This window comes from Helianthus annuus, chromosome 3 (genome assembly GCF_002127325.2).
Source record: "Helianthus annuus cultivar XRQ/B chromosome 3, HanXRQr2.0-SUNRISE, whole genome shotgun sequence".
Lineage (NCBI taxonomy): Eukaryota > Viridiplantae > Streptophyta > Magnoliopsida > Asterales > Asteraceae > Helianthus > Helianthus annuus.
The window spans coordinates 70964594-70989834 of NC_035435.2; the positions used below are offsets into that span (position 1 = coordinate 70964594).

At 37.9% G+C, this 25241-nt stretch overlaps 1 long non-coding RNA gene across 1 annotated transcript; it reads left to right on the plus strand.

Annotated features, from left to right (window-relative positions):
- The first annotated feature begins 12444 nt into the window (after positions 1–12444).
- LOC118490624 lies at positions 12445–16387 on the plus strand. The gene is made up of 3 exons (XR_004889589.1): positions 12445–12783; positions 13525–13582; positions 15623–16387. It is a non-coding gene; the product is annotated as an uncharacterized LOC118490624 (long non-coding RNA).
- The last annotated feature ends 8854 nt before the right edge of the window (positions 16388–25241 follow it).

Consider the following 25241-nt stretch of genomic DNA (forward strand, 5'->3'; position numbering starts at 1 on the left):
GGGTTTCACATTTGTAATTAATTATTTTTTTATTAAGATGCTATCGTTCTATTTGCTCATGTTCAAAATGATCAGAAAAAAAAACTCAGTTATTTTTGTTTCTAGGAAATCATAATCCTTTTATTTGATTCAATCATTCTAGAAGTTTTAAAATTAAAATATAATCTATCATAATCAAATCCACATTTCAAAACCTTCAAAATTCAACCATTCAATAATCACAATTACTCACACGTATAAGCCCATATATAATATAACCTACTTTTAATAAAGGATTCCAATTAATTCTACGTGAAATTCATAAAGACTTTTTGTTACACACTTAATTTCATATATAATCTAATTTAACTTTTAATAATGTATATATGTGTGTGTGGACGCTCGGTGGGCAAAAGTAAAATTGCACTAATTTTAACGTTATTTTACTAAATTTGTGAAAATAACGTTAAAAACGGCGGACGGTTAATCATGCATCATCATCATGCGGTGGCGTTGATAGCAGAAAGACAAAAGGGAACATGCACTAATCGGTCTTTGTCTCGATTGCTTGCTGAGTGTTATTTGCCTTATGTCCAAATCTTGATGCTAAACTACTATCGAGTCGGGGGTCTTACTGAAAGGAGCCTCTACATGTTACTCTCCTCAGACCCTACCTTAGCTTTGCTATTTGTGGGATTTACATGATGATTTAGTATATATAATTAGATTTATTCAACCAGTATAATACACGGGGTTTATAAAGATATAATTTTTTTATTATTTAGTTTATAAAATTACATTTATCCAACCCGTGTAATATACAAGGTTACAAAATTACATTTATTTAACCCGTGTAATACACAGTGTTTTTAAAAATATAACTTTTTTTATTCAGTACAATACACGGGTTTTTATTATTTGGTATATAAAATTACATTTATTCAGTACAATATATGAGGTTCTTAGAGATATAATTTTTTTATTATTTAATATATAAAATTATATTTGTTCAACCCGTGTAATAAACGAGATTTTTAAAGAATAATTGTTTTAATTTAGTATATAAAATTACATTTATTCAACCGTGTAATACACGGGGTTCTAACCTAGTTAATAGTATATAAATATAAATTGAATAGTTACCTATTACCTTTTTTTTTTTTGAAAGGTGTGAATTATTCACGAATTTCGAAAGGTCTAGCATACGTTGTCTTAACCGGGTCCACGCTAGAGAGCCCCTTCGCACAATAGATTCCCAATTTAAACCCCTCAATGAGAAACACCTATCAGTCAGACTCGAACTTGAGACCTGGAGGTGAAAACTCACCCGAGTCCACCATAGGTGGAACTTAAATACCCGTAGCCACTACTAGAGTACTAGTGATGGTTAGTTACCTGCACTTTAGGTCTGTCAACTTTCAAGAAATTGAATAGTTATCATTTTACACTTCAGGTCTGTGAACTTTGACTTCAAACTTTCATGAAATTGAATTTCTTTTTTTTTTTTTTTTGAACAGCAACTATATATAGATATAGCAAAAAGCAAGGAGCTGGATGTCCTGTTGTTCAACCAAAGATAAGTGTCTTCTTTATCGCTTCTATGACCTTCGACACCGTAATCAATTTACCATTGAACTCCTTGTCCTTCCGAGCTAACCAAATACGCCAAATACAACCCAAGGTAACCATATGGACAATTTTTTTCCAAGTTTTTGACCCAATATGGGCTGCTACATGCTCCAAAATATGGCTAACAGATGTTATATCGCATAACACATGGATTTTTGCATCCATCTAAAAAACTCCACCATACACACCTGGCCCAAAGACACTTCGCAAAGATGTGATCACTTGTTTCTGTTTCCAGCCCACATCTGCTGCATATTATAATGCTCTGAATATCAACTTCCCGCCTCACTAAGGCTGCCTTACCAGCCACTTTGCCAAATCAGCCCGCCACCCGAGGTAGTTGACCTTTAACGGGGCCCACGAGTTCCATTTAAACGAGTTAACGTCGCTAGGAACATGCGCCTTCAACTCGATTTCCCAACAGACACTTTTCGTGGAGAATCTTTGGCCCTCGTTATTAACCCACGCCCAACGATCTTTGCCGCCCGGTACTTTCACCTGTTGAAGAAATTGCAAAATATTACCGCCTCAATCCATTCCGCATTTGAATTTGGATTTTTATTCCAGTTCCATCGCCACTGGATTACATTCCCCACAATCTCCATGCACTCAGCCACTTCAACCTCTTTGTTCGCTACTAGCCTAATGTGAGGGAAGATCGTGTTAAGAGGCCCTTGCCCCGTCCAGTTATCGTACCAGAAGGACACGAAACCATCATCACCCACTTCCACTACCGTTTTGTCTTTGACGTTAATACCTTTTTTCCATAGTAACCTATCAACAGAAGCTATATCCTTCTACCAACCAGACATCGCCTTGTTACACGGGATTATTTTTGCAGCCTTTTTAGGGCCATGTATAGCGTAGATAACCTTTGCCCACATCTGATCCGGGTCTTCCCTTACCCTCCACCACCATTTAGCAAGGAGGGCAAGGTTAAAGCCTTCTAAATCGCCTACACCGATCCCTCAGAGCCTTCTTGGTTTAGTTATTTTCCCCACCTAACCCAACAAATTTTGTTTTGAGCCCCCGTTTTGCCCCAAATAAAGGAACGCCTCATACCTTCTAGTAGGTTTAAAACCGCTTTGGACGCTTTGAAGACTCTCAAATAATAGGAAGGTAAACTACCAAAACGACCTTCGCCAAAGTAACCCGGCCCGCAAACGATAGAGTTTTAGCCTTCCAAGTGTTGAGTTTTTGTTTTTTGGAATTTCTTGATTACCGGTTGCCAAAATTTAATACGTCTCATATTTACACCAATCGGGAGGCCAAGATATATAAACGAAAATTTACCCGCACCACACTTCAGCAAATTTGCCACGTTTTCAATCTCGGCATCTTCTACCCCTACCCCCAACAACATGCTTTTGCTCAGGTTTACTTTCAGCCCCGTTAAAAAGGTTAAAACACCTTAAAAATCTGTTAAGATTTTTGGCGTTTTCCACCGACCATTCACATAAAAATATAACGTCATCCGCGTAACTAAGGTGGGTGATAATTGGACCATTTTTAGGTATTTTTTACACCCTTAATCAGCCCCAGCTCATTCGCCTTGGTCATGAACATTTCCAAAACCTCCATAGCCAATATAAATATGGAAGGTGAGAGGGGGTCTCCTTGACGGAGCCCCCTCTTATAAGCAAATTCCTTGGTGGGTGACCCGTTAATCAATACCGACCCTCTCCCGGACTTCAGACAACTCGAAATCCAATTGACCCACGTATCTGGAAAACCCATTGGCTCTAAGACCTTGAGAAGAAATATCCAATTAAGCGAATCATATGCCTTCTCGAAGTCTACTTTAAAGACCATAATCTTTCTCTTCGTCTTCTTCGCCCAAGAAAGAACTTCACTCACTACCAACGGGCCGTCGAAAATGTCTCTCCCAAACGAAAGCAAATTGAGATGAGAATACAAGGGTGCTTAAACATGGCTTTATTTTGTTTGCTAGAACTTTGGCGATGATTTTGTAGAGCGACCCAATAAGCGAGATCGGCCGAAAATCATAGATGACTAGCGGGTCCTTGGCTTTTGGCAAAAGGGCAATAAAAGACGGCTTACATCCCAAATCAATCTTTCCATCAGCGAAAAATTGTTGTAAAAAGGACACAATATAAGGTTTCAACTTCTCCCAATAGTGTTTTAAAAATCTGAACGTGAACCAGTCAGGTCCGGGCGCTTTACCCCTTCGCAACCCAAATAGCTTTTCTAATTTTTTCTTCACAAAACGGTTCGATTAACGAGTTAGCCTTAGTAACGGAGAGCTTTTTAAGACCGGAATCCAGGAAGATGGGACGCCTTCTAATAGGCTCTTTGAATTTTTTCTTGAACCACGCCATGACAGCCTCCTTTAATTCACCCGAATCGGATACCCACTTGCCATCAAAATCATGCCCATTAACGCGATTCTTTATTTTATTGTTGTTGATTATGGCGTGAAAATACGCTGAGTTTTCGTCGCCATCTTTAATCCACCTAACTCGTGCCTTTTGCTTCAAATCTCTCGCCTTCGCAAGAAGAAAAATCTTTAATTGCAGCCTCAGCTCTGTCCCGAAATTTCTTTCTGGCGTCGAGAGAACCCGCTGCTCTGCCAGCGCCTCCACTTCTTCTATAAGATGTTCACATCTCCTCAAAGAACACTCCTCCTTTTCTTTCACACGGGTTCTCCAGTCCTTAACCTTTAATTTAATCTGCTTCAGAAGTGCAGCGAATTCTTTAACCCCTCCCCCTTACGAACTACTATTGCCTCATCAATACCCTCGTCTAGACCTTCCCCTCCAAGCCAACTATTGTAGAACTTGAAGGGCGAAGGGCCAAAATCTGAGCCGTCACACTGTAGTAACAAGGGGCAGTGATCGGATAAACCTTGAGGCAGCGCCATGAGGGATGCAAGAGGCCACTTTATCATAAAATCCAGGTTGACGAATGCCCTATCCAACTTGCTCAGCTTAAGGCCATTTTCAGACATGTAAGTAAAATGTTTCCTAATCATTCGATATTCCAAAAAACCTGTCTCGCTAATAAAATTGTTGAATAAAAAGGCCCGGTTATGATCAAAAACCGAGTTGAAGCGTTCATCCTCCGACCTAACATCATTGAAGTCATTTTGCTTTTCAATTTAGATTTTTAAAACTTTCAAGTCGGTTCATTTTACTCATTTTAGTCACACCTTTATCTCACTCACTCTTTCTTGAATGAGTCTCAGTAGCCTCCACAGTCTGCCCTTCTCATATTCTATCTGGTATCACGACATCAACATGTTCTTTCTCAAAGATTATCTCTATTTTCCGTAGCCTACAACCTCTTCTTCGCTGATCACTATCAGTTATTTCCGGCCAAAGTTTTGAGACTTTGGTTTCGTCTATTTAACTTCTCCGGCCCGACCCTCAATTTTCACCGGTCGCTGGTCCGGCCGGCCGGCCGGCTACTTGTCAAACGGGTCCAACACCCTTGACCAGACCGCCTATGCCTGCGGTCACCGGTCCGGTCCGGTTCGTAAAAACATTGTTACTCTATAGATTTACCTGGTTATTATGTTGGGCGAAATAGCAACACTTAAAACATATTCCAAGTTTACTTTTAACATAAATTATCATTCTATTCAAAAGATTATCTATTAATGCTTCCGGACAAAAACGTTTTCTATCAAACAATCCAAAATAAAATAAAGAGTAAACTTCCGTTTTGCTCCCTGTGGTTTGGTCACTTTAACGGTTTTGCCCCAAACCTTTAAAAATAGCCATTTTACTCCCTGATGTTTTGGTTTTGTTGCCAGTTTGCTCCCTGCAAGGAGCAAAATGGAAAAACAAACAATTTGGATGGAGTTAGATGCGGGGAGCAAACTGGCAAAAAAACCAAAACATCAGGGAGTAAAATGGCTATTTTTAAAGGTTTGGAGCAAAACCGTTAAAGTGACCAAACCACAGGGAGCAAAACGGAAGTTTACTCTAAAATAAAATATAGTTTTATCGGTAGATGAGCAAATAGTTTTGTTATGGAGAAAAGAATAGTGGACAAATAACAGGTCCCACCATCAATTGGTTCCTTACTCCATTTTTCTTAAACGCCAAAGTGTTTTGCTAAAATCAAATGAATTGTAAACGCTTATGTTTAGGGCTGTTCAAAAAGCTCGTGGCTCGGAGCTCGCTCGAAGCTTGCTTGGATTTAGCTTGGAAAAAGCTCGCTCGATTTGGCTCGGTTTAAAAGTAAGCCGAGCCGGCTCGGTTAGAAAGTGAGCCTAGCTCGGCTCGGTTTAGCTCGAATTATTTTACTTATAATAAGTTTTAATTTTATATACATTATAATATATTACAAAAAAAACTGATTATTATTTACATGTATATAAGTTTGTAATTTGATATTTATAGCATATTTGAAGATTGATTACCATACTAATGAACTAATATTGTATTTTATTGAAATTAAAACTTATTTTGCGTTGTTAAACTTGATTTTGGTTTGAATTTTATTAGGTTGAACTTATTTTGAATATATTCTTTTAAATTATTGAATAATATTTTAGGCTATTAAATTTTAAGAGGTATATATTAGTTTTTTTTTTTTATAAAATCGAGCCAAACCAAGTCGAGCCTAGCTAGCTCGGTTTAAAACAAGCCGAGCCCGAGCTTAGATTTTCAGCTCGGTTTCAAATCCGAGCCGAGCCAACTCGGTTTATAATCGAGCCGAGCCCGAGCTTGGCCTGGCTCGGCTCGGCTCATGAACAGCCCTACTTACGTTATAGTGGTAAGGTGTCTTTCGTCTATTTAAAATGTGGAAGGTTAAAACTTCAAATCCTGTAACATAAAGGTATAATAGTATTTAGAAGAGTAAATTGTCATTTTAGTCCCTGAGGTTTGGTCCCAATTGCTATTTTAGTCCAAATTGTTTTTTTTCTTCTCTGAGTCCCTAACTTTTCCATTTTCTTGCCATTTTGATCACATTGCCTAACTCAGTCTGAAAATCTAGTTATAACCAGGGGTATTTTTGGCATATAACTGTTGTGTAGTGATAACCAGGGGTAGTTTACAACATAATTTATAAACCTCATAATAATTTAATGCCAAAAATACCCCTGATTATAACCTGGTTTTTATTCTAAGTTAGGCAATGTGATCAAAATGGCACGAAAAAGGAAAAGTCAGGGACCCAAAGAAGAAAAAAAAACTATTTGAACTAAAATGGCAATTTAGACAAAAACTCAGGGATTAAAATGGCAATTTACTCTATTTAGAAACATGTTAGTTTGTGTTATAAAAAAAGATATATAAACAAAATATATGGGTTTAATAATGCACACCAGTTCATTGTGTTTTATAACATACACCCGTTCATTATGTTTAGTTCATTGCGTTTTTTGAGTTGTGTTTTATCACACACTAGTTCATTGTGTTTAGTTTATTGTAGTTTTGAATTCTGTTTTATAGCACACACCAGTTCATTATGTTTAGTTCATTGCATTTTAGAATTGTGATTTAAAACACACACCAGTTTATTGCGTTTTTTAATTGTGTTTTATAAAACCATATAACCCACAAACTCATATTTATAAAACCATATAACCCACAAACTCATTTCAGTTTTTAACTATAAACATTATATAAGCTAATCTAACTTCTAATAAACGATTCCAATTAATGTCATGTGATATTCTCTCCTTCAACTTCTCAATTATATATTATAATTTTGTAACATGTTTGTGCATGGTGGATTTGTACTTTGTCATCACCAACTTACACCAACCTGTTAGTGCTTTTTCAAATTTCAAGAAACTTTCTCGCGTAAATGATCAGATTGCTTCAACAATAAGCTAGGAAGTTGCGCAATAACACAAATTCACGCGCGCACCAGCTTTCCTACCAAAGATAACTTTCAACTTTTAAGAATTGCCCTGCGCAAAAAAAATCACGTCACTTCAATATCAAGCCACACAGTTGCGCAACGAAAGTAATAAGACACTTCATGCGCGCTAGCTTGGCGGCTGCGCCGCTTACTACGTGTCACATTATACGCGCGCCAGCTATTCGAGCTTTGAAGATGTCTCTTGAAGAGCTTAACAAAAGCAGGCTTAACTTCTTACTTTTCTGAGTTCAGAGCTCCACCCACTTGCAACTTGTGCATGGAAGCATCATTAAACTGGGGGGACTTGAAGGGGTATAGTCCCAAATCCGCGCGCGAGACCATACCCTTAACATACTAATTTGGTAGCTATCCCAGCCTCACGCCGGCCAAACAGGGGCAACCTAGGTCGCGCGCAGGGTCAAGGCAAACACAAGCCTAAATTTCAATGACAAGGCCCAAGGCCCATCAGCCCATCTTCTTCCACACAACTCCGGCTATAAATAGGAACCTTCATATACATGTTTAAGGATCCACTTGCTCTCTTACTCCTAATTACATACTTAATCCTCGATACACATACTTAATCTCACGCCGGAGAGTGGTTAAGAGGAGGATCCCCTTATTCCCCTCCTCTTAATGAGCTTAACGGGGTGTTTAGTGTTTGCAGCAGAACCACCATCACGGCTTGGACGAGATAAAGAAGATTAACCTTATTTGTCGAGGCACATACCACAAACTAATCACCAGATTAGTTTCGTGTTTCTTCAGATGACGATAAAACTACCATAGTTTTCTGTTTCTAGACATAACAATCGAACAAAACCTGTATTTTACCATTATAGAAATATCTAGCTAGGCGTGTTATCTCCATAATACTTTACAAAATACACACAAAACCATCAAAATATCAATACCAATCAACGTGTTTGGTTGATACATCGGGTTTCCTTTTTGGCTTCGTGTAACGGTTGTTCTCATATTTTGCTTTTACAATGAGGAAGTAAAAAGTAAGTCTGTCTCAGCTGAGCAATCAAACGGTACGTTTAAGATACTACAAAAGCAAAAACATAATACGAGATGGCAAGTGATAAATCATCTCAAATAAAAAAAAGAGTAGAATTTAAGAAGATAATTCCAGCTCATTAATATACAACTGGATCAATTTGGATTATGTTTTATAATTAATGGGTCAAATCAGTTAAGCCAAAATAATCAACCAAAACAGTAAAAGAGTCAAACAGGTTGCAAATGCATAAAACCTTCGCTATCGGTTGCTGCCTCATCAAAAGCATGCTTAGACTAGTGTTGTAATAAAATAGTTTATAATCATATATACGTATGTAGCACATTTAATTATTCTATAAAATTTGAAAATCAGTATAAAGTTGGTGGTCGGCCAACCCAACCCAACCCAAGGTCCTAAGCAAGATTAAGATGTTTTTAACTATAAACATTATATAAGCTAATCTAACTTCTAATAAACGATTCAAATTAATGTCATGTGATATTCTCTCCTTCAACTTCTCAATTATATATTATAATTTTGTAACATGTTTGTGCATGGTGGATTTGTACTTTGTCATCGCCAACATACACCAACCTGTTAGTGCTTTTTCAAATTTCAAGAAACTTTCCCGCGTAAATGATCAGATTGCTTCAACAATAAGCTAAGAAGTTGCGCAATAACACAAATTCACGCGCGCACCAGCTTTCCTACCAAATATAACTTTCAACTTTTAAGAATTGCCCTGCGCAAAAAAAAAATCACGTCACTTCAATATCAAGCCACACAGTTGCGCAACGAAAGTAATAAGACACTTCATGCGCCCCAGCTTGGCAGCTGCGCCGCTTACTACGTGTCACATTATACGCACGCCAGCTATTCCAGCTTTGAAGATGCCTCTTGAAGAGCTTAACAAAAGCAAGCTTAACTTCTTACTTTTCTGAGTTCAGAGCTCCACCCACTTGCAACTTGTGCATGGAAGCATCATTAAACTGGGGGGACTTGAAGGGGTATGGTCCCAAATCCGCGCGCGAGACCATACCCTTAACATACTAATTTGGTATCTATCCCAGCCTCGCGCCGGCCAAACAGGGTTAACCTAGGTCGCGCGCAGGGTCTATGCAAACACAAGCCCAAATTTCACACTTGGCTCCTTGGATAGAAACCCTCACTGCCTGGACCTTGCGCTGGACACATCGGACAATCCAGATGGCTGCGCGGAAGACAAAAGCGCAGGTGATCCAAGGACAAGTATTAAAGGTACAAGTGGCAGAACAACGGACCAGTGAGCGTCCAACAAGTTGTTTCCGATCATGCTCCACGATTTACAATCGTACAGGAGACAAGAAGGTACACAAGGACGCTTACGCGACACCAATCAGCGTGCGCCGAAAACTACACCACGATCTCCACTTAGCAATTGATGACAGAGCAGACAACAAGGACAACGGTCAGGCTATGTGGATCCAATCAACGCGCGCCAGCTCTCCTCTCGCCCAGAAGCACCAACGGTCGTGGCAGAGGGGACAAAACGAATATTCCTTGTTGTCAACGACAAGGCCCAAGGCCCATCAGCCCATCTTCTTCCACACAACTCTGGCTATAAATAGGAACCTTCATCTACAGGTTTAAGGATCCACTTGCTCTCTTACTCCTAATTACATACTAAATCCTCGATACACATACTTAATCTCACGCCGGAGAGTGGTTAAGAGGAGGATCCCCTTATTCCCCTCCTCTTAATGAGCTTAACGGGGTGTTTAGTGTTTGCAGGAGAACCACCATCACGGCTTGGACGAGATAAAGAAGATTAACCTTATTTTTCGAGGCACATACCACAAACTAATCACCAGATTAGTTTCGTGTTTCTTCAGATGACGATAAAACTACCATAGTTTTCTGTTTCTAGACATAATAATCGAACAAAACCTGTATTTTACCATTATACAAATATCTAGCTAGGCGTGTTATCTCCATAATGCTTTACAAAATACACACAAAACCATCAAAATATCAATACCAATCAACGTGTTTGGTTGATACATCGAGTTTCCTTTTTGGCTTCGTGTAACGGTTGTTCTCATATTTTTCTTTTACAATGAGGGAGTAAAAAGTAAGTCTGTCTCAGCTGAGCAATCAAATGGTACGTTTAAGATACTACAAAAGCAAAAACATAATATGAGATTGCAAGTGATAAATCATCTCAAATAAAAAAAGATTAGAATTTAAGAAGATAATTCCAGCTCATTAATATACAACTGGATCAATTTGGATTATGTTTTATAATTAATGGGTCAAATCAGTTAAGCCAAAATAATCAACCAAAACAGTAAAAGAGTCAAACAGGTTGCAAATGCATAAAACCTTCGCTATCGGTTGTTGCCTCATCAAAAGCATGCTTAGACTAGTGTTGTAATAAAATAGTTTATAATCATATATACGTATGTAGCACGTTTAATTATTCTATAAAACTTGAAAATCAGTATAAAGTTGGTGGTCGGCCAACAAAACCCAACCCAACCCAAGTTCCTAAACAAGATTAAGATGTTTTTAACTATAAACATTATATAAGCTAATCTAACTTCTAATAAACGATTCCAATTAATGTCATGTGATATTCTCTCCTTCAACTTCTCAATTATATATTATAATTTTGTAACATGTTTGTGCATGGTAGATTTGTACTTTGTCATCACCAACTTACACCAACCTATTAGTGCTTTTTCAAATTTCAAGAAACTTTCCCGCGTCAATGACCAGATTGCTTCAACAATAAGCTAGGAAGTTGCGCAATTACACAAATTCACGCGCGCACCAGCTTTCCTACCAAAGATAACTTTCAACTTTTAAGAATTGCCATGCGCAAAAAAAAATCACGTCACTTCAATATCAAGCCACACAGTTGCGCAACGAAAGTAATAAGACACTTCATGCATGCCAGCTTGGCAGCTGCGCCGCTTACTACGTGTCACATTATACGCGCGCCAGCTATTCGAGCTTTGAAGATGCCTCTTGAAGAGCTTAACAAAAGCAGGCTTAACTTCTTACTTTTCTGAGTTCAGAGCTCCACCCACTTGCAACTTGTGCATGGAAGCATCATTAAACTGGGGGGACTTGAAGGGTTATGGTCCCAAATCCGCGCGCGAGACCATACCCTTAACATACTAATTTGGTAGTTATCCCAGCCTCGCGCCGGCCAAACAAGGGCAACCTAGGTCGCGCGCAGGGTCAAGGCAAACACAAGCCCAAATTTCACACTTGGCTCCTTGGATAGAAACCCTCACTGCCTGGACCTTGCGCTGGACACATCGGACAATCCGGATGGCTGCGCGGAAGACAAAAGCGCTGGTGATCCAAGGACAAGTATTAAAGGTACAAGTGGCAGAACAAGGGACCAATGAGCGTCCAACAAGTTGTATCCGATCATGCTCCACGATTTACAATCGTACAGGAGACAAGAAGGTACACAAGGACGCTTACGTGGCACCAATCAGCGTGCGCAGACAACTACACCACGATCTCCACTTAGCATGTAATATACCAAAACTTTCAAAACCCTAATTTAATAATTGATGTCAGATGATATTCAATGTTTCGAACGTTAGTCTATTTATAATGTATTTAAAACCTACGTAATGAAAATATAGTTATTAAAACAATAATAGTTATTAAAACAATAATAAAAATAATAATAAATTATGTTATAACATAGTATAATTAAAAACAATTTCTTGAAATCATCAACAACAAGATAAACTCATTAATAAAATAAATTATCTTGTACAAATTTGTTTTTAAACGTAGAACCGACAACAAACAATAAAAAAAACAAACTAAATAAGTAAATAAATAATGAAATAAGGGAATGAATTGAGAATGAATAAAATTTGCAAATTATAAGATCTTTCCAAATTCCCAATCAATTTCTAGACAACCTTCTTTTTTTATTTAACCTTATTTTTTTTCTAAGGCCTTACGACATACATCACGGGATTTCGTATCCCCTTCCATCTATGAATTGTCATATAAATTGATCTCATTCAACCCGTGTAACTAGAAGTAAAACCCTTTCGAAAGCTAGTCTCTCCTCTCTTGCTCAACCCTTCGGTGCGCAGGTAGACTATACGCCACCGACCACAAGTTCGAACCGATAGCGCCACTAAGTTCAGCATGCCATTCGTATGTTAAAGCCGCCAACGACCATTAAGCACCGCCACCACCTTGACTCATTACCGATGTATGGCTCGCAATCAGCGCCACCGTTGTTTTAGATTTGCCACCTTCTGTCACCATGAGTCGCCATTGCCGCTGTTTCGTTCTTTCGATCAGAAGAGGTTGGTGACCCACCTTATTATTCCGTTTTCCGTTATTTTAACGTGGGATGGGGTTCGGGTTTGTTGAGTTTTCCGGCGACACATTCTGAGAGAGTTAATTTTGAGTGTGGGATGGATGTATCAGAATATGAATATATATATATATATATATATATGGTCTGATGTATATGTGTTTTAGTTTTGAATGTGAGCATGATTGTGATATTTTAGGTGTGAGTAAATGGGTTGTGTGTGCATGGTGATGTGTGTGATACATTAGTTGTTATGGATATGTGTTGCTACGTTTTGTATGGGTGGGTGTCAAGGGTTTTATAGATATCAATAATATCTATCAACTCTATTTTTATTATTCTATTACCTAAAAGTTACACTTTAGATTTTCATATATAATAACACATTTAACAAAGGAATCATTGGAACGTAAAGAATAAACTAAACTTTATATGACAATTAGTATTTAGACTTTGTTCCCCAAAATTTATATATATATATATATTTTCATCTTTTTATATAAAAGCATAGGTGTTTTATAAAATAAAATACTTTATATCTTTTTTAAATTTGGGCATTTTGTTAACTTGTATATGTCTTGGTTAAACCTATATAATTATGTTGTTTTGCGTTAATTATATTGGGATAAAGGTTTAAGAATGAGATTTTAGTAGCCGGAAAACTTTAACGAACGAGCCAATTTACGTTATTAGTCTGTCGTAAAACTGATTTTGTAAATACGGTATCTAGGTTAGCGTGCGTTTTCCAAACGAGTTGGTTATGTGATTGCTTTGCTTGCTAAACTAAGGTACAGATTCCGTTTCTTTTACATCATAGTATAATTTTATTTTTCGTTACTCGTTCGTACGGATTCTGTTTGTTTTCATCGTAGTATAATTTCCAATTCCTTCTACGGGTACGAATTCTCAAGTCTTGATATCGTAACAAAATTTTATTTTCATTACTCTTAGTATGGATCTTCATCTTTGTTTTAGAGTCTGATTGTCATGGTTTGATACCTATATTTGTTTGATATGTGATACGTTATCTGAGTCAGTATTGTATCTGTCTACTTTTTGTTAGTGTGTTGTAGCATGCCATACCTCAGACTTGTATCATGGTTGCATGTTCCTGTTAGTATTATTTTCAGTTGCCTGTAAATTATTTATAAGGCCTTAGTATTTATACTCTATCACCCAAGCATGTCTGGCTTGTCGTTTGGGCGTCAACGGCATGGCACTTATCGTGACAGTGCGTAATCAAAGTTCACGGCGTCTCTAGCTTATGCTTGTGTAACATCTTGGCCACTAGAGGCGTATACATCGATCTTAGCTCTGAGTTTGAGTTTGTTTGTCTGGAGATGGAATAAGGGGTGAACGCCACACTCACCATCTCATAGGTGCATGGACTAGCTAGCTGTGTACCAGTCTGTTTCTGTTTTTGGCTTTGGGTGCTTCTGTGTTACATGACTTATTTTATTGACATACTCTGTCGTGCAAGTCAGTATATGTCTCAGTATGTGAATATGTTATGTTTCTGATTTCGTTATGATAAGATATGTGTGCATCTGACTATGCCCTGAATATGGTTCCGATGGTGTATTCGATTATATTATGATATGTACAGAATCTGATTTCGTCTCTATTTCTGGTTATGAGTTTGGGTCTGGTTATGTTCAGTATCCGATTATGTTCTGTATTAGTTATTTTTTTTTGACCGAGCATCCGCAATGGTTTTGTCTTAGTATTTGTCTTAGTGTCAGTTTCAGTTTCGACTTATATTCTGATGTCGTGTTATACGTTTAGTATATATTCGTCAGTATCTGTTCTGATGTCTCTCTTAGTATTTATTTTTTTAACTGTCCTTTTATATATATTATTTTCTAAATTCTTCGTAAAGATTTACTTATTTTGCTTTTAAATCTCTGGTCATCTATTGTGTTTTATTTATTAAATATAAACTTCCAAAGTTAGTAAATCACCATTTTTCTTAAGTAATTACGTGCTATGAGACTCAATAAAGTATTATATATTGTTTAAATCTCAATGTTTATTACAAGACAATATTTATTTATTTATTTTGGATTGCTATTTAACAAAGACAATTAACCTGTTTTCAAAATCATTGAATTGCTAAGTGATGGTTAAGATAAAATTGTTTATAAAAGAACAAATGTTTCCCATGTCGGTTTACGAAATTTATCATTATTATTATTATTATTATTATTATTATTATTATTATTATTATTATTAGTAGTAGTAGTAGTAGTAGTAGTATTATTATTTTGTTTAGAAATCCAGGTTAATCAAATTATTCTTTCTTAAATATATAACTTTTCAAAGTTAGAAAATTATGTCATTTTGTCTAATGATGGTTGCTATTAAATATGATACATTATTATATTTTGAAAATTTGAAAATAAGTTGAACGTTCAATATAAGAAAATAGTTTTGCTAAGTATTCCGTATGAAAATATTAGTATTATTAAATGATAAATTAGAATGGGTCCGTCTATAAATTAAAAATGGTTTTAATCATCATGGTCAACGTCTCTACATCAATTTTGGGTTGGGTTCGGTATCGGTTAAGTATCTGAATGACTTTTGTTTCCATATCAGTTTTCGTTGCAGTTCAGATCGGTTAGTGTATCAGTTCTTGTATTAGTCTTGTGTCTTCATCTATTTTTAGTACTCGTGTTAGTAACCGTTTCAGTTCAGTCTCAGTTAGGTTTTGTTGTGTTTTGCTTCCGCTGATATGACTTTACTTGTACTGTTGATTTTCTCCGTTACTGAGCAATTTTTGGCTCAACCGTATTTTTCTTTTTGTGTTTTTCCATTTTGTTTTACAGGTAATATAGGATGATCTGGGATCTCAGTGAGGAGCGTTAGGAAGTTGTTGGCCAAGATTCTTTATTTCAGTAATGTAATAAATGTAATTAGGATATTTTATTTAACGCTATGGATTGGTTTTTAGTTTTGAAATCTGTAAGAGTGACACGTTAGCCCTAGCGGGGTTGGGGTGTTACATAGCAACTGATGACAGAGCAGACAACAAGGACAACGGTCAGGCTACGTGGGTCCAATCAACGCGCGCCAGCTCTCCTCTCGCCCAGAAGCACCAACGGTCGTGGTAGAGGGGACAAAACGAATGTTCCTTGTTGTCAACGACAAGGCCCAAGGCCCATCAGCCCATCTTCTTCCACACAACTCCGACTATAAATAGGAACCTTCATCTACAGGTTTAAGGATCCACTTGCTCTCTTACTCCTAATTACATACTTAATCCTCGATACACATACTTAATCTCACACCGGAGAGTGGTTAAGAGGAGGATCCCCTTATTCCCCTCCTCTTAATGAGCCTAACGGGTTGTTTAGTGTTTGCAGCAGAACCACCATCACGGCTTGGACGAGATAAAGAAGATTAACCTTATTTGTCGAGGCACATACCACAAACTAATCACCAGATTAGTTTTGTGTTTCTTCAGATGACGATAAAACTACCATAATTTTCTGTTTCTAGACATAACAATCGAACAAAACCTGTATTTTACCAGTATAGAAATATCTAGCTAGGCGAGTTATCTCCATAATACTTTACAAAATACACACAAAACCATCAAAATATCAATACCAATCAACGTGTTTGGTTGATACATCGGGTTTCCTTTTTGGCTTCGTGTAACGGCTGTTCTCATATTTTGCTTTTACAATGAGGGAGTAAAAAGTAAGTCTGTCTCAGCTGAGCAATCAAACGGTACGTTTAAGATACTACAAAAGCAAAAACATAATACGAGATGGCAAGTGATAAATCATCTCAAATAAAAAAAAGAGTAGAATTTAAGAAGATAATTCCAGCTCATTAATATACAACTGGATCAATTTGGATTATGTTTTATAATTAATGGGTCAAATCAGTTAAGCCAAAATAATCAACCAAAACAGTAAAAGAGTCAAACAGGTTGCAAATGCATAAAACCATCGCTATCGGTTGTTGCCTCATCAAAAGCATGCTTAGACTAGTGTTGTAATAAAATAGTTTATAATCATATATACGTATGTAGCACATTTAATTATTCTATAAAACTTGAAAATCAGTATAAAGTTGGTGGTCGGCCAACCCAACCCAACCCAAGTTCCTAAACAAGATTAAGATGTTTTTAACTATAAACATTATATAAGCTAATCTAACTTCTAACAAACGATTCCAATTAATGTCATGTGATATTCTCTCCTTCAACTTCTCAATTATATATTATAATTTTGTAACATGTTTGTGCATGGTGGATTTGTACTTTGTCATCGCCAACATACACCAACCTGTTAGTACTTTTTCAAATTTCAAGAAACTTTCCCGCGTAAATGATCAGATTGCTTCAACAATAAGCTAGGAAGTTGCGCAATAACACAAATTCACGCGCGCACCAGCTTTCCTACCAAAGATAACTTTCAACTTTTAAGAATTGCCCTGCGCAAAAAAAAAAAATCACGTCACTTCAATATCAAGCCACACAGTTGCACAACGAAAGTAATAAGACACTTCATGCGCGCCAGCTTGGCAGCTGCGCCGCTTACTACGTGTCACATTATACACACGCCAGCTATTCGAGCTTTGAAGATGCCTCTTGAAGAGCTTAACAAAAGAAGGCTTAACTTCTTACTTTTCTGAGTTCAGAGCTCCACCCACTTGCAACTTGTGCATGGAAGCATCATTAAACTGGGGGGACTTGAAGGGGTATGGTCCCAAATCCGCGCGCGAGAACATACCCTTAACATACTAATTTGGTAGCTATCCCAGCCTCGCGCCGGCCAAACAGGGGCAACCTAGGTCGCGCACAGGGTCAAGGCAAACACAAGCCCAAATTTCACACTTGGCTCCTTGGATAGAAACCCTCACTGCCTGGACCTTGCGCAGGACTCATCGGACAATCCGGATGGCTGCACGGAAGACAAAAGCGCAGGTGATCCAAGGACAAGTATTAAAGGTACAAGTGGCAGAACAACGGACCAATGAGCGTCCAACAAGTTGTATCCGATCATGCTCCACGATTTACAATCGTACAGGAGACAAGAAGGTACACAAGGACGCTTACGTGGCACCAATCTGCGTGCGCCGACAACTACACCACGATCTCCACTTAGCAATTGATGACAGAGCAGACAACAAGGACAACGGTCAGGCTACGTGGATCCAATCAACGCGCGCCATCTCTCCTCTCGCCCAGAAGCACCAACGGTCGTGGCAGAGGGGACAAAACGAATATTCCTTGTTTTCAACGACAAGGCCCAAGGCCCATCAGCCCATCTTCTTCCACTCAACTCTGGCTATAAATAGGAACCTTCATCTACAGGTTTAAGGATCCACTTGCTCTCTTACTCCTAATTACATACTTAATCCTCGATACACATACTTAATCTCACGTCGGAGAGTGGTTAAGAGGAGGATCCCCTTATTCCCCTCCTCTTAATGAGCTTAACGGGGTGTTTAGTGTTTGCAGGAGAACCACCATCACGGCTTGGACGTGATAAAGAAGATTAACCTTATTTGTCGAGGCACATACCACAAACTAATCACCAGATTAGTTTCGTGTTTCTTCAGATGACGATAAAACTACCATAGTTTTCTGTTTCTAGACATAACAATCGAACAAAACCTGTATTTTACCATTATAGAAATATCTAGCTAGGCGTGTTATCTCCATAATGCTTTACAAAATACACACAAAACCATCAAAATATCAATACCAATCAACGTGTTTGGTTGATACATCGAGTTTCCTTTTTGGCTTCGTGTAACGGTTGTTCTCATATTTTGCTTTTACAATGAGGGAGTAAAAAGTAAGTCTATCTCAGCTGAGCAATCAAACGGTACGTTTAAGATACTACAAAAGCAAAAACATAATATGAGATTGCAAGTGATAAATCATCTCAAATAAAAAAAAAAGATTAGAATTCAAGAAGATAATTCCAGCTCATTAATATACAACTGGATCAATTTGGATTATGTTCTATAATTAATGGGTCAAATCAGTTAAGCCAAAATAATCAACCAAAACAGTAAAAGAGTCAAACAGGTTGCAAATGCATAAAACCTTCGCTATCGGTTGTTGCCTCATCAAAAGCATGCTTAGACTAGTGTTGTAATAAAATAGTTTATAATCATAAATACGTATGTAGCACATTTAATTATTCTATAAAACTTGAAAATCAGTATAAAGTTGGTGGTCGGCCAACCCAACCCAACCCAAGTTCCTAAACAAGATTAAGATGTTTTTAACTATAAACATTATATAAGCTAATCTAACTTCTAATAAACGATTCCACTTAATGTCATGTGATATTCTCTCCTTCAACTTCTCAATTATATATTATAATTTTGTAAGATGTTTGTGCATGGTGGATTTGTACTTTGTCATCACCAACTTACACCAACCTGTTAGTGCTTTTTCAAATTTCAAGAAACTTTCCCGCGTAAATGATCAGATTGCTTCAACAATAAGCTAGGAAGTTGCGCAATAACACAAATTCACGCGCGCACGAGCTTTCCTACCAAAGATAACTTTCAACTTTTAAGAATTGCCCTACGCAAAAAAAAATCACGTCACTTCAATATCAAGCCACATAGTTACGCAACGAAAGTAATAAGACACTTCATGCGCGCCAGCTTGGCAGCTGCGCCGCTTACTACGTGTCACATTATACGCACGCCAGCTATTCGAGCTTTGAAGATGCCTCTTGAAGAGCTTAACAAAAGCAGGCTTAACTTCTTACTTTTCTGAGTTCAGAGCTCCACCCACTTGCAACGTGTGCATGGAAGCATCATTAAACTGGGGGGACTTGAAGGAAGGGGTATGGTCCCAAATCCGCGCGCGAGACCATACCCTTAACATACTAATTTGGTAGCTATCCCAGCCTCGCGCCGGCCAAACAGGGGCAACCTAGGTCGCGCGCAGGGTCAAGGCAAACACAAGCCCAAATTTCACACTTGGCTCCTTGGATAGAAACCCTCACTGCCTGGACCTTGCGCTGGACTCATCGGACAATCCGGAGGGCTGCACGGAAGACAAAAGCGATGGTGATCCAAGGACAAGTATTAAAGGTACAAGTGGCAGAACAACGGACCAATGAGCGTCCAACAAGTTGTATCCGATCATGCTCCACGATTTACAATCGTACAGGAGACAAGAAGGTACACAAGGACGCTTACGTGGCACCAATCTGCGTGCGCCGACAACTACACCACGATCTCCACTTAGCAATTGATGACAGAGCAGACAACAAGGACAACGGTCAGGCTACGTGGATCCAATCAACGCGCGCCAGCTCTCCTCTCGCCCAGAAGCACCAACGGTCGTGGCAGAGGGGACAAAACGAATATTCCTTGTTGTCAACGACAAGGCCCAAGGCCCATCAGCCCATCTTCTTCCACACAACTCTGGCTATAAATAGGAACCTTCATCTACAGGTTTAAGGATCCACTTGCTCTCTTACTCCTAATTACATACTTAATCCTCGATACACATACTTAATCTCACGCCGGAGAGTGGTTAAGAGGAGGATCCCCTTATTCCCCTCCTCTTAATGAGCTTAACGGGGTGTTTAGTGTTTGCAGGAGAACCACCATCACGGCTTGGACGAGATAAAGAAGATTAACCTTATTTGTCGAGGCACATACCACAAACTAATCACCAGATTAGTTTCGTGTTTCTTCAGATGACGATAAAACTACCATAGTTTTCTGTTTCTAGACATAACAATCGAACAAAACCTGTATTTTACCATTATAGAAATATCTAGCTAGGCGTGTTATCTCCATAATGCTTTACAAAATACACACAAAACCATCAAAATATCAATACCAATCAACGTGTTTGGTTGATACATCAAGTTTCCTTTTTGGCTTCGTGTAACGGTTGTTCTCATATTTTGCTTTTACAATGAGGGAGTAAAAAGTAAGTCTGTCTCAGCTGAGCAATCAAACGGTACGTTTAATGTCACACCCCGGCCGCGTATAACATGCAACCGCGGCGGAAACGCCGGGGAGTGTTGTGGACAAAATTAATTGTTTCATAACCATGGAAATTAAAGTTACATTTTATTTATTTAACAAGCGTAATACATTGTCTTAAATAGGAAAACAAAGAGTTCAGAACATAATTAAGCTAGTCTATCTTCATTTTTATTCTCTAAGGCACAGGTCCGCCCTAGTGTCATGATCATCATCCTATGGAATAGCTCCTGAAAACACATGTGAAAGTAGGTACGTCAGCATAAAAATGTCTGTGAGATACATAGGTTTTGTGAAAATGGGATTCATGACTTGAGTTTAAAGAAATGTTTAATAACAGTCAGTCATGAACCTTGTAATTTGTCTTGCTTTGTAAACCATTTGAAAAACGATAATATCAGATGATATGTGTAGATAAGTGTAAGGTTAAACGAGTAACCAAGTAAAATGAGTTGAATAAGATAAGTTGTTTGTAAAAATAATGTCTTGTGAAGAGTATGTTATTTGTGTAAAATGTAATGTGTCTAAACTGAAATGACTTAGATAACGCTACGATATGTAATATTATACAAGCATTTATATATAGGAAGTACCAGCGGCGTATCCACCATGTTTGTATCATATTACATACGCCACGTTACTCCAACCATTTACCCAAACCATCCACCATGTAAATTGTTCATGTATAAATCAATTGTCAAGTGTTATTGTGTAAACCATATCGAAATGTCTATGTTCAATGTAAACCACCAAGTATGTATATCAATGTCAAAATGTTTATGTTTAATGTAGATCATGTAATGTGTACCCAAAATATATCTTGTATGGTAAGTGAGATGTATCAACTAAACCATACGTAAAATGCACAAAACAAGGTGTTGAAGTAAAACATGGTTTAAATCAGCGTTATGTTTTGTGAAACAATGCATGCTCTACTGATATAAACATTTATGCGGTATTGTGAAAATGCATACATTCAAGCCTTGAGACTGTGGCGATAAACCCTTAAACAAATTAAAGGTTATCTAAGTTGTGTATATCGAATTCGGTCATTCCTTCCAATCCAAACAAACCCAGGATTTCGGGAACGGGAGTTGTCAATTCCTATGGTACCACTACCTACTAACGAATGGCGTGATCAATGTTAATGAATGTATTGTTCCATGTTAAACAAACCAAATGTTATACCAAAATGAAGGCATGTGATGTAAACAATTGTACTAAGTATGCACACAATGGGCATAAATAGCATGAGATGCAATGTGAAACAATGTACTAAGTACGCACACAACAGGCATACATAACATGAAATGTAATGTGAAACGATGTACTAAGTACGCACACAACGGGCATACATAGCATGAAATGTAATGTAAAGCAATGTACTAAGTACGCACACAATGGGCATACATAGCATGAAATGTAATGAAATCATGTACTATAATGTACTAACGAACATAGCAGGTATATGATGTGAAAACAGGGAAAGCATGAAAATAATAAGTAGGCACATGTGTTTCACCCCAAAACAGTTTGGAAAACAGTAAAAGAGGGGTTCAATGTACTCACCTGAGATTGCTTTGAAGTTCTTGTATAATAACCAAATAATGCTAGAGATCATGGAATATCAAACGGCACCTAATAGGTAGCTATGTTAATATACCGGACCAAAATTGGAAGGATTGGATAGTATGCGGGTTCGTAAACCAAACGAGTATGGAGACTCGTGTAATATGGTTTAACAAAGCCTACATACTAAAATGAAACCTAACCTAAGTGCTTACGACTCATCACGACCCGTTTAGGTAGCTTATGTTACCTTAACGCGTCGTTCGCGAAGAACGCGTTTGGAACGCCTAACATCGTGGCCATATGGTATAACCTCGGAAGGTTACAGCTATGGTCACCTAATGTGTTTGGTCGGATCCTAATGATCGACCAAATGGGTCGGGTTCGAAAGTATAAGCGATGGTTTAGATCGCTTACCTTACGACCCTATATAAGCACTATACTAAAAGTGACGAGCTGAGCATGTTAGAACATGCTTAACTAAGTTTAGAAAACAGGTTTGGCATTGATAAGTGGTAAAATACACATATTTGTCCCGTGTAGATTGTATAATTTTTGTATATGTTTTATTTGTTTTTATTTAGTTTTAGTATTATATTATATTCTTTTGTGTTTTGCCAGGTCCTGGTGCAAATGGAGCGAAAACGAGTAATACGGAAATGACCAACCAGTTGGGCAGAGTGGAGCGCTAATGACCGAATTAAAATTGCCACTATTTTCCTTGATTGGGATGAGCCCACTTATCTCTTTATTAATAAAGTTGAAAGATGGAGGGGCATGAATGCATACAAGATGAAAGTAAAAATTCATTGTGTCAACTTCTTGGAATTTGAGGGACTTAAAGTGAAGAAAACCATGAAAGTTAAATTAATTCAAACATGTCACAAGAAAAAGAAAGTAATGGTCTGTGATGTTGACCGAGTTCTTCTGAGTTGACCAAAAGAAATAAATATGTTGACTTAGGTATTGCTGTGTGGACCGGATTCTATGGGCTACGTAGAGTTGAATGAAGTCAAGCCTATTATATTTTAGCCTATAAGCCCATACAGTATGGTATTTGAATGGGGGTTACAACACAATTTAAAGGGAGGAGCCCCATATATATACGGAAGATATATATCAGAAGAAGAGGGCGGCCACTTATTAAATATAGAAAAAAGAGGGAGACGCACGTAGAGGAGACATCAAAACGAAAACAGTGGAGGGGACATTAACATCAGTCGCACAACATCAGACGATCTTGGAGGAGACGGACGAAGAACAACAGTTCTGAAGATTGTCTTGCAAGAAATCAAGTTCGGGGATCATTGGGGTCAAGTGGGAAGCTTAGAGATCAAGGAATTTACGGGTTCTACCTTACGATTTCTTTTATTTTCTAGTTTCTTGTTTTTACTTCGATGAATTCTTGTTTGAGATTTTGTTCGATTATTTTTAAGACTATGTTTCTCGGCTAAAAACCGTAAACTACCTAGGTTAATGACTATGGCATAACAAAGTTTGGATTCTTTATTCGATTTTTGGCGTGGTTGTGGATTTTTCTTGTATTGTAAAAGATTTGGGAATTTAACTTGGTGCGTATGCGTGCTTGTGATTGTTTGATTATTGTTTATTGCTTCATTCGATTCTTGGTGACGGTCTTTATCACATAATAGAGTCGGATTAGGGTTCTTGATTTAGGTGAGTGTCTATATCACGTAATAGGTCATTAATCCTTTAGAGTGAAAACGCGTAAGTAACCTTAGAAACAATATTCGGTAATTTAATAAAATCAAGTGTTTTGCTAGACTCGTCGCGGAAAGGCTCGAGGATATTAATAGGTCTCGGTTTAGTTATAAGGACTTAACATTCCATTGTCTATTAAGCCAAGATTAAAACCCGTAGTTGCTTTAGACGTTCGCGTGGCAAGGTAGAGCGTCTTACATAGGCACTTTCAAGAAACTAGAGGACGAAAAAGAAATCTAGAAAACCGGTGAGCGTAACAGCCTAGGTAGTGCCATAAGAATCGCCTTGAGAGTGTTTGAGGGGCTTAGTGGTGTCTTAATAGGTTTAGTATCCAAAGATCCCGGTTCCACACCACAAAATCATCGAATAGAGATCCATTCTGAGTTTAGCTTGCGTCTAGCCTAGGTAGTCTTCATCATCTCTGGTCAAAACCTTCGTTCGAGTTCGCGTCTAGTTAGTGTAATTTTAATTATATTTTTAGGATATTTAGAAACCCCCCCCCCAATCAATAAACAAATTAGTTAAAGTCCGTGTCAGTCTAGGTCTAGATAAAGTCGTTAACGTAATCAGTAGAGTCTCTTGGGTTCGATACTCGGACTTCCTTAGGCTATACTACACCGATCGGTACACTTGCCGGTTGTGTGGTTTAGGATTTAACGAGTCTTAGTTTTATAAATTTAAAGCTTAGAGAGTCTAGTTTAGGGTTTAATTTAGTTAATTTGGTTAAACCACTTTCAGCACATCAGGCATCAAAACAAACGGCTTTGATGCTCACGAGTAGTTTGGTTACAAAATACGCAAGAATGCTCATTTTGGCCGAAACTACGACTCGTCACTGAGCCTAGATAACGTGGTAATCAGTAGGTATAGTCACTACGGACTATAACCATCGTGATCACGCTCACGTTATGAAGTTCCATGAACTTCGTGTTGACCATAGGCTGGTCACACAGAAAGTCAAACAAAACTTTGACTTTCGGACTCGAAAAGCGAATAAAAGAACGAAAGAACACTTACCAAGGGTCCCCGAATGCTAATCTAGATCAAAATGGCTCAGGTATGAAACAAAGGTTCCAACTTAGAGCTTAGATCAGATTTTTGTGGGTTTTAACAAGAATGGGGGTGGGGTATTTATAGTATTTCCCGAAACGTTAGGATCGTTTCTTGAAA